This window comes from Rousettus aegyptiacus, unplaced genomic scaffold (genome assembly GCF_014176215.1).
Source record: "Rousettus aegyptiacus isolate mRouAeg1 unplaced genomic scaffold, mRouAeg1.p scaffold_m13_p_11, whole genome shotgun sequence".
NCBI lineage: Eukaryota > Metazoa > Chordata > Mammalia > Chiroptera > Pteropodidae > Rousettus > Rousettus aegyptiacus.
This window is the reverse complement of record NW_023416286.1, coordinates 90,804,486-90,815,208: the sequence shown is the minus strand read 5'-3', so window position 1 is coordinate 90,815,208 and position 10,723 is coordinate 90,804,486. Positions and strand designations below refer to the sequence as shown.

Here is a 10,723-nt window from a genome sequence, read left to right as displayed (position 1 = left end):
CTAAAACCCTGGGAAACACAGGTAGGAAGCCACCGGTGTACCTGACGCCTGAGCGAGAAGAGAGGTCCAAAGAGGCGGCACGATTCGCCAAACACGTGGCTGGGACTCGACCTTCGCCTTGGGTCTCACGGCCCCCCAACCCCTGCCTGCACCCAACCGCCAAACCCCCTGCTTTCCATTGCCTCCCCAGGGCTCCCCACCCACACCCCATTTCTGTGACATCGCCACAGTTTAAGGAGAGGGAACTCGGGTCCCAAGCATCTCTGAGGTTTGGAAAGGTACTTTAAATTGTATACATGTTTAATCAGCTTCAGGCTCTTAAATGGAGACATTTAAACTCACATTGGGCTCAAGCAGATGTGGAGGGAAATACTGTCAATTAGTAAGAGGCTAATTAATCTTTCTTTGCCACAGACACTCCGGCAGGATCCAGAAAGTGCTGTTTTGCTCAGAGCTGTGGGATCGCTTGCTAGGGAAACAATGCATAATTAGAATGCTGATTTCTTGACTCTGTTCCGAAGCTGTCAGTGGAGGGCAGATCTCGCCCGCAGTCACCCCTGCAGCCAGAAAGGGAAGGAATTAGAAAACAGAAAGATAACTTTAATTAGTAACCCAGGACCTTTTGCATTGTCCTCTTTTCATGGAATAAGCGTATTTTATCCTGCATAACGTCTCTCGGTTCAGATATTTCAGAGTGATTTCCGTGATATTTTTCAGTCTAAGGGATTATTGTTATTGTTATCATTTTGTAATACGCAGAAGTTCAGACGAGGGGTCTGTTTTAAGTGATGCCGTCCAGGGAAGACACCATTCCAGGACCTGGTAACTGGCTGTGCTTGCCCAGTTCTAGTTCGTGCCTGACTACCTCTTCCTTCTTGTCCAAATCACCCTGCGTCTGCCACTAAAATATGTCTGCTTACAAGGAGACGCCCTGAAAATGCCCAAGCCAGAAGTAGCATCTCCACGTGTCCTCCAGCCAGCAGCCGCCTGAGCAGCCGGAAGCCAGGGAATGCGAACTCATTGTCGGGTGGCGTGGCAGGCACAGAGGCTGTTCTATGAAGGAGGAAGACGGTATTTAGTCACGGGAACCGATGCCCAAACTATCAATTACGACAGGACACGGGGTGGTGTTTGTGATGCAGGCGATTGTGAAGGCAGGTGGGAACCCTGAGAAGGCGCTAGCTCCCATTTATAAAATCGTTATAAAATCACTTTTAAAACACCACGGCCCCGAACCTCACTCTACATGTGTATCTCCTTGGCTTCTTCACCTGTCTGGATGATTTCCGTTCATTAATCAAAGGTCCGCTGAGGTCGCCTTACCTGTGGACCCTCTCTCACCTTCCCGAATCGTAGGCAGAGTCGAGTGCATTATCTTCACGGTCCACAGGGCAGTTCACGCGTTTCTCTACTCCCTGGATCACATTCTTCTGTGATTGTTTGTGTGTGTTCCTGTCGCCCCTTTAGAATATGAGCTTAACACCTCCAAGGCCCTGTTTCTTCATCTGCAAAATGGAACAACGCGAGGAAAGTACATTAGTTCTCAAATAAAAGGTGACTAATGTTGCTGTAGGAATGGACGGATGAATGAGAGGGAGGATGTGATATATGACTTGGGTCATGAAAAATGAAAAGAAATTTGCCAGGTGGAGGAGGTATCTTAATTTTAGTAACATCCTCCTTGAAGTTTGCAATAAATCTAACCCTGGGAACAGTTCATTGAAAGTTCATCATTCACATACTGGATATCTTTTAATTTTATTTATTCATTCACTTATTCAATGAATATTGTATATACATGGGAGGTTTGGGAAATTTTTTTTCTAGAAGGACATAGAATACTCTCAGGAGGATTTTGAAGTTAAAGACGTATGAAATAGTTAACCCTGAAGACATATAACTAGTAAATGCAAAAATGACACATAGGAAAGACATACGTAATGAAAACAGTAGGTGTTTAAAGGAGGTAGATTTTGTTCTGGTGTAGATTGAGGAAATATTCACCAATGAGGCGAGGCTTGAATGGGCCTTTATATGTAGTATTTGGCAGGAGTGGCTGGTCTGGGTTTTCCAGCTGCGGTAGACCAGGAGCACGAGAACAGGGTGGTATGGAGAAGGTGGACTCAGAGACAGCAAATAGCCCATCTACCTAGAGCAGAGGACTTGCAGTGAGAAATGGCAAGAGACAAGATTCATCCATTTATTCTACAGACACTTACTGAATTACTACTATCTGCCAGGCACTGTTTCAGGCATGGAGAGTATAACAGACACAATGGAGTGCTAATTACAAGGAATTTACATTCTAGCAGGCAAGATAGGCAATAAACACCTAGAAACAATAAACACATAACAAAGTCTGGAAGTGGTTAGTGCCATGAAGAGAAATAAAGTAGGAAAAAAGAAAAGAGAGAAATTCCTGGTCTGCCCTAATGAGAAATCCTGCTTGGGGAACGAGATCAAGAAAGTCCCCTCTGACGATGTGGCGTTTAAGGAGAGACTTGGGTGACGTGGCAGGAAGAGCTTGCTGAACTCGCAGGAAACGAGGAGGCCAGCCAGGCGAAGAGAAGAGTAGTGGGATGTGATATGAGATGCAGGCAGGGCTCGAACAGAACTGTCCAAGCCATAACGAGGACTTCGGGTTCCATCCCAAGTATGCCTGGAAGCCCTTCAGGACCGGGGTATGAAGGACATAATTATATTTCGAAAGGATTCCATTGACTGATGTATGAAGTACAGATAATAAAGAAATCCTAAGTAGAAGCAGGGATAATAATTGCTAGGCTTTCGTGATGATGATGATGACGATGATGATGATGATGACGATGATGATGATGATGACGATGATGATGATGATGATGATGATGATGACGATGATGATGATGATGATGATGACGATGATGATGATGATGATGATGACGATGATGATGATGATGATGATGACGATGATGATGATGATGACGATGATGATGATGATGATGATGACGATGATGATGATGATGATGATGACGATGATGATGATGACGATGATGATGATGATGATGATGACGATGATGATGATGATGACGATGATGATGATGATGATGATGATGACGACGATGACAGTGATCACAGAGCGCTAAATACTATTTTAAGTGCTTCACATTTTAAACTGATGCAGCCCCACCCAAACTCCAGAGGAATTTACCATGATAATCCTCACATTACGGATCAGGAAACTGAAGTCCGTAGAGGTGGAACAAAGCTGGAATTCGAGTTCATGATCCACCCACTTCTCTAAACTGCCTCTCTCGTTTCCATTTAGGCTTGTTCTGGGTGGAGCAGCGGAGCTAATGAGGTCAGGTTTGGGATGTATTTTGAGGTAGAGGAGTTGGTGACAGGTTAGATATGGGGACGAGAAATAAAAAATAATAATAATAATTCTAAAATTGTTGACCGTGCAACGAGAGGATGGATCATTTTGAGATGGGAACACTGAGGGAAGAATCAGCTTTGAGCCAGGGCAGAAATCAAAGGTTCCGTTTCATGAAATTTCAGTTGTCGAAGACATTCACTTAGAGACGACCAGGAGCTGGCTGGTTATCAAAGTATAGACTTCAGGGAACAGGCTGGTGCCGGAGACAAAAATTTTGGCGTCGCTACCTGTAAATGGCATTTTACACTACCAGACTGAATGAAATCATCCGAGAATAAATATATAAGAGAAAGGCTGAAACCTGGGGCATTCTAATGAGCCAGAATGAGGAAAAGAGCTGAATGCTGACTTTGGCAACGTGGAGATGGACCGTGACATTTTGACAAGAGTCATTTTGGTGGAGTAAAGACAGATGCTTGACTGAAGTGGGTTCGAAAGACAATAATTGGTCATTTTTTTGAGAATCATCTATCAATGTCCAGTAAAGTTAAAAATAGTTACCCTAAAGATCTAGCAAGTCCGTTCCTAAACATATAACTTAGAGATATCTTTGCTAGCAAACCTAACTGCAATAGTCAAACTGAATGCCTAGCAATAAAAACATTAATTAATTTTGGTGTATTCGTGAAGCAGAATACTATACATCAGCTTGAACTAAGCCTACAGATAACAAAATGGATGTATCTCCAAATGTGATAGAGAAGGAAAAAAGGCAAAAAAACATAATACCATTTACATCAAGTTTAAGTACACATTGCTTGAGGGCACCCAAGTTAGCATAAAAGTAAACATAAAAAAAAAGTAAAAAAGAAAGAACAGATTTCCACTCAGGATAGCATTCACCTCTGGAGGAGGAGGAAGGAGAAAATTGGATAAGGATCTAGTCGGTAGCTTCAACTACATTGATAATAACTTATTTTTAAGCTAGAATCTCTATATGTGAATGTTTGGCATGTTATTCTTTGTTTCTCTTAAGTGTCATGAATATTTCATGATGTTCTTTAGAGAGGGAATTGAAAGAGAGGCAAAAAAAAGGACCGTTCTTTTGAAGGGTTTACTGTAAAAAAAGATACAGGGTATAGTTGAAGGTGGAGAAAGGTTTCTATCTGTGAAGACAGGCGTCATCACGGCATGTTAGCAAACTGACGGCAGTGAGCCAGCAGAGATGGACTAACCGATGATGTGGTGGAGTAAGGAGAGAGCTCCAGACTTGTCTTTGAGTAAGTACATAGCAAAGAGGAAAGGTTGGTCTTGCAGAGGAATATGGAGCTGGTGAAGGGAGGGCAGGTAGGTAAGAGTCTAGACGATCACGGGGCGGGGTGGCAGCCTGGGCAGTCCAGAAGCGCCCCCCCCCCCCCACTGTGAACGGCTGGACACGGCTGAGCATCTCGAACCTTGCACAGAGAGTGAGAGAAATCATCGAACCCCCCCCCCCCCCCAAATCTTAAAAGGGAACCACACTGATGTAGTGGCAAATTTAGAAAACAGAAACCTAGAATTCGAGGAATAATGCTTGTGTTACTGAGAGCAGACCGTTGCTTAGCCTTGAATCTGGGCTGGATGAGGAAAGGTGAAGCACCCGCAACTTCATGAGTCAGGATCTGAGAAGACACATCTTCAGTGAGTGGCCGAGAGAAAAGATTTCTCTGCCTTCAACAAGGAAAGCCGGGCAGGAAAATTGTTTCCCTCTAATATGACTGCAGGAAAGAAGAAAAGAGAAAAAATAATAATAATAATAATAATAATAATGATAGTGATAATAGTAACAACAACTACATATATGTAGATATATCTATTTTTTTAAACCATAGCCTTGCTTTCAAGTGGGATTGAAGTTCAGATTTACGTTACCTGTGCCATCAAGGAACCCCCAAGTCAAGAGCATTAAATTCAATGAGCTCAGGTTAGAAGAACCCTCTGGTACCCAGCGAGTGCAACTTCTTAAATATGTTTAGAATTCTACACATTGAAATTAGAGAGCACAGGTTTATTTCAAGCACATATACAATCATTACAAAAATTTACCACATACTAGACCACAGTGGAAGTCTCAAAAAATTTTTAAAAGCTATAAAATTAAGTTGTTAACCAATTTGGGGAAGATCAATTAGAAAAATACAAGGATGAAAATACATTTTGAATTTTAAAATACGTTTCTATTAAGGTATAATAACTAACATAGCAGAAGCTTTAAGAATTCTTAAAGCTTCCCTGCCTCCCTCCTCAAAGATCTTGTGTCCCAGATAAGGAAAAGAGCAGCCCCCAAAGTCCGTAGCACATGCAACACATGATAGAGAAAAATTAACCTTATTCCTTTAATCAGGAACAAGACAATGATGCCTATAATTGCACATCGTGCAGTAAGACAAGAAAAAGTAAAATACAAGAATTACTTTTAAAAGGCTACTCTTTTATTATTTTCAGATAATATGATTGTCTGATAGAACCCCCCAAATATAAACATGATTATATAAAACAGAGCACTTATTATAAATACCAACAAAACCAACATAACGCATCTAGGAATAAATCTAATACATGTGAAAAGCATCTTTGAAGAAAATTACAAACATTATTTAAAGACATTAAAGAAGGCCAAAATAAAAGGATATATATCTATTATCTATAGTCGTATAAAATATTTGTGGATAGAAGGACTCATATCAAAAATGATGTCACTTTCTCCCAAACTGGCCTACAGATTAAATGAGCCAGTCCTGTACATGTCTAGGTGAAGAATGCAAACTGTACCAAAGCAGTCAGTCGATATAGGAGTGTCTGAGATCTGACCAACCCACTTTTATTCTACTTGAAATCCAGTCCTCATTTAGGCTCAGCAATATCCGGTACTGAAAAATACGGCCGCACAGGTTACACACTGCACAACTGCAGAGAGCCTGGTGCATGAGGGCCCAGGCTCCTACTCTCTGCCTCCCCCGTGATCTCTGTTTATTGGCCACTGACATTCAGGATAATAACCAAAATCGCTGTAAGATCTCGTAATTGAAAAAGAGTCATATCTATTTTCTACTTCATTCAGGTAGAAAATACATGAATACGATAAATACTATGTTTTAAGATTTCAAAAAAAAAAGATATAAAAGAAAAAGTATCTCTGCCTAATAAAAAAAAATTTGATTCTACACATTCCATTTATTTAGGATTTTGCAGTACACAATTTATGTACCCTAATGTCATCACGGCGAAGGAAAATAAACTCTCTCTCGCCTACCTTCTCACTTTATCAGACTGTCCACACTGAAAAATTGTTTTAGGTTTTCCTTTCAGTAAGAATTGACTCTTTGATATCTAATATATGAATCAAACACCCGTTAATAGAATGTGAATAGTGGTTTAGGAGATTAATTTGTAATTCATGCCCATCCCCAGAACATTCAGGAAGGCATGAATAAAGGTTATGCAGGATGCACAGTATCAATACATTTTAAGGAAAAACGTAGATTGGATCGAATGAATGATTCAGCTATGCCGGCCTCCAGTTGGGACTGAGTATAAACCCTTTCACCAGATTGCTGTTCTAGTAGCTAAAGCAGCAATGTCTTTGATTCCAAAGTATAAATAGTAATTATCACACCCATTTATTTGAAAGCCTGCAGCAAAAAACAGAGGTTAAAGCTTTATATAGTTCGCGAAAGACTAGTATTGAATAGGAATTACATTGTTTACTAACAGCGCTTTCTTATGAGCAGCGAAATTTCCACATGGGAAGATAATTTTTCCAGATTCCTCAAATTTAGGTAACATAAACTATTTCATATCACTTCTTCCTGCACTAAGAGCACTTTTGTTAAACCAACGCTTCATTTAGACAAGGAACAGGGTCGAGGACCTGATGCCTTTAGTGGGGAGAAATGACCATCGAACCAATTAGCCATTTCACAACCTCTCTTTAGTTTGAAGGCACCTTTTGTTCTAACTTTTTTATGCTCAGAAAGTTTTCACCAATGGTTATCATTATTCTATAATTACATTAAATGCCAGCTTCTGTGATCTCTCTTGAACCCTGTAAAAATGCAAAGCAATTCACCGAGGCCATGTTGAACTTTCTAATTTAGACATAATATACTAATTTAACATGGATACAGCTAAAGTCCAGGGAAGGCAACAGATTACTGATAGTTGTAAATGTTAACAAATGAGCAAAGAGTGTATTAGTCATTCTCTCTCTCACTCTCCCTCCCTCTCTCTCTTTCTCTTTCTCTCTCTCTTTTATTAGCTAACTTGCTTGCTCAACTAGAATTTTCAAAATGATGAAATCATAACTCTTACACAAATTGAACATAAGTCAAAGATTGTATTTGTTTAAAGAAGGAAGAAATAAGATATTGGAGAACTTGAAGATCAGACAATCAGAAATGTGGAAATGAATTTGATAACCGATGCACACAGGATTACTATCCCATAAGACAATAAAATATAATGTTTGGGGTACCCTTTCCTATAGGCTTTGATCTGTATACAATTCGTTTACACTGTGTGGATAAAGATCATGTTCCTTACTTTCAATTTTCTACAACTTCATTCCACCCACACAGAACTCCTAAATAGCCAGCCAATGGAATCCAAGCCGAGTGAAGCTTCTCTGGAATCTATAATCCCCTGCCCTGCCCACACCCAGGAAGGAGGCCAGCATCTCTTTTGCCTGTTTTTATTTGAATATTTTCCTGACAGTCAGCCAGAGTCGACTGGTCATATTGCTAGTTCAGAGGAAGAGAAAGACAGCTGGAGAGAAATCAGGTAGATCATTCAAACCCACACAAATATGGGCTACATAAAGCCAAGGCCAAAATACAGGGACGTTTGGAACCCTAGAAATTTAGAGCTAGAGGGATTTCAGGAGCCACCTAAAACTTTCATTTTAAAGAAGGTGCATCAGAGGACACCTTCTTCGTGGCTGAAAGAAGCTATTAAGCCACCTCGCTCAGGGTGCCTTCGACTCTGTGCTGTCTCCTTAGCGAACACCTTTCTTCCTTGGTGTGAATAATCTCCTTCCTCCTCCCTCCCTCGCACCCTGCACTCCCCCTGAGATGTTCCTCTTCTCGTTCTAGAATAACCAGCATTTGAAATGGCAGAGAAAAATCATTTCTCAGGGGACTATTTCTTTTTCATCACTCATACACGTTCTAAATTTTGTTTCTAAAGGAGGGATGGGCATTTAAAATGGGATTTAAAGTACGTGTTGTTTTAAATAAATGATCTGGGGTAATTTGGGACAATAACTTTACAGGATCAAAATGTCAAGCTACTTCTTTGGCCGGGGTCGATCATCCCTGCAGCTTACAGAACTAGAGGATGCTGGGGTCTCTGCTCCCAGGCTGGGTCCTCACTCTTTGCAGTTGTCAGTCTAGCTAGCACCTCTCTGTATTCCAAACAGAGCCGCTCCCTCCCCGAAACCATTTCATGCTTAGAAAGAACGAAGAGTCTCTGAAAAACGGAACATCTCATTTCTTTTTAATTTCAAAGGGAATACTTTTAAAATTCATCTTCTCCTAGGACTTTTTATGCAAAACTCATTAAGATGAGGGGTAGAGTCCTATTATCAAGTCCCATGCATTTGACAGTGATTGAACACAGAATGATGTTGCTCTGTGTCATTAGATTTATGCTGTCTAATTGGTAGACTAAAGATACTTATTAATTAAAATTAAATTGATGCCAGTAGGAATATACGGCTTCTCAAATTTATAGCTGGTAAAAAGTCAGATTCTGATGATCGTAATTATTTCTTTCAATGTGAAGTATACGAATTATTCATGTTAATGAGAGAAAAGCAGAAAGCAAGCAGGGGAAAATAAACCTTATTTGTCATCTTGTCTTTGTCTTCAAGTCTTAGGCTAAATTGCTATTAATTCATTCTGTTAAATTCAGCTCATTTCTGTCAATACTTTAGAGATGCAGCGAGAATGAACAAAGCTGCCCTGTAGCCCCCAGATTCAATCTGGACGTTTCCTAAAGAGAAATATTTATGTAAATGTAGAGGAGTTCTGAAGAGGCTGACACCTGTCATTTTGTTTCCTGGGCATTTCGAAGGTTTATTCTGTGCACTGCCCACCCCGCCCACACAATAATTCGTCAGAAGGAACAAAAAACTGAAAGCTTCCTCCTTGTCACAGCATTCGCCATCGCCATCCTTGTACCTGGTCTTTTGAAGAGAGATTCTCGTTTGCATAGCCCTTCCCAGAGATTCTGTCCTTTGAGCTTCACAGTTCCCCTGCCCTGGAGATGAGGCAGGTCCTAACGCCCCCCAGAGGAGGAGGCAGCCTTCAGGGGCGCAAAGACCACGTGTCTGGGAAAGGGCAGAGCTGGAAGGTCAGGCTGTCTACTCATTTCAAACCCTATGCTCTTTGATTGATGGATTGATTGATTGATCGATTGATTTTGATACAATCTCTATTACTAGAAATTGTCATTGGATATGGTTCAGTTATGAATAAATATTTGTGATTAACAGTATTCTCTGGCTTTGGTCTTTATGATAATGCCCAGGAATTAGTAATTCCTAGCTCTGTGCTCAACAGTATAGTTGTTGTACCCCAAAACTTAATGAAACAGACAAAAAAAATGCAATCATTCCTGATGAAGAAGACATTTTGTCTCACTGGGCATAGGTGAGCCATTTACTGCCATGAAAGAATGAATTCTTTCCAAATTTAGTTAATAAGTGCAAACGGATGTCCTTCAACTGTTCAGGGGCACTCACCTGAGCCAGACAATGAAGCCGTGTTTTCCCGTCTATGAAGAAATGAATCCGATTCAAAGACGACACACACATAAAGCAGAACGCAAAATGTGCACCGACCGACATTGTTCAGATAATGGAAATATGTCGGATTCAGAAGAGGCGGAAACCTTACCCAACACAACTATTTCCTCTTCTCCGTCACGTCCGAGAAACACTGATCGTAAGACATGAGACCGACGATCATGCACCGACTGCTCGTGACCCCTCGGCCGAGGCGAGGTGGTGGAGTTTTACAGCGCAGGGCGGAAAGAGAGCAGGACAGGGAGTGAGGTTGCTAGGGCAACAGTTCCTGTTGCTTTCGCATCTGAAGGGGAAAATCCTGTTTGTTGGAAAGATCCCCGGGCGAGCAGCCGAATTGCCTTCTAGGTGGTGCGGCCCCCGGAGTAGTCGCTTGTGTCTCAAACGCGGAACCGACAGAGGCTTTTCTGGCCTTCGGGACTTTTCTAGAACATGTCCTTCGCCCACACACGAAGCATCAAAGCACATTGCCAGGCATGCAGTGATTAAATAAAAACATTTTTCAGTGTCGAAATTATGAATTCATG

The 10,723-nt window shown here is 41.2% G+C and overlaps 1 long non-coding RNA gene across 1 annotated transcript; it reads right to left on the bottom strand.

The window, feature by feature from the left end:
- Positions 1 to 231: 231 nt before the first annotated feature.
- LOC118609397 lies at positions 232 to 10,392 on the bottom strand. Its single transcript, XR_004953415.1, has 4 exons — positions 10,137 to 10,392; positions 4,908 to 5,112; positions 2,005 to 2,149; positions 232 to 1,505 (listed from the first exon to the last, which is right to left on the bottom strand). It is a non-coding gene; the product is annotated as an uncharacterized LOC118609397 (long non-coding RNA).
- Between the last annotated feature and the right edge of the window lie 331 nt (positions 10,393 to 10,723).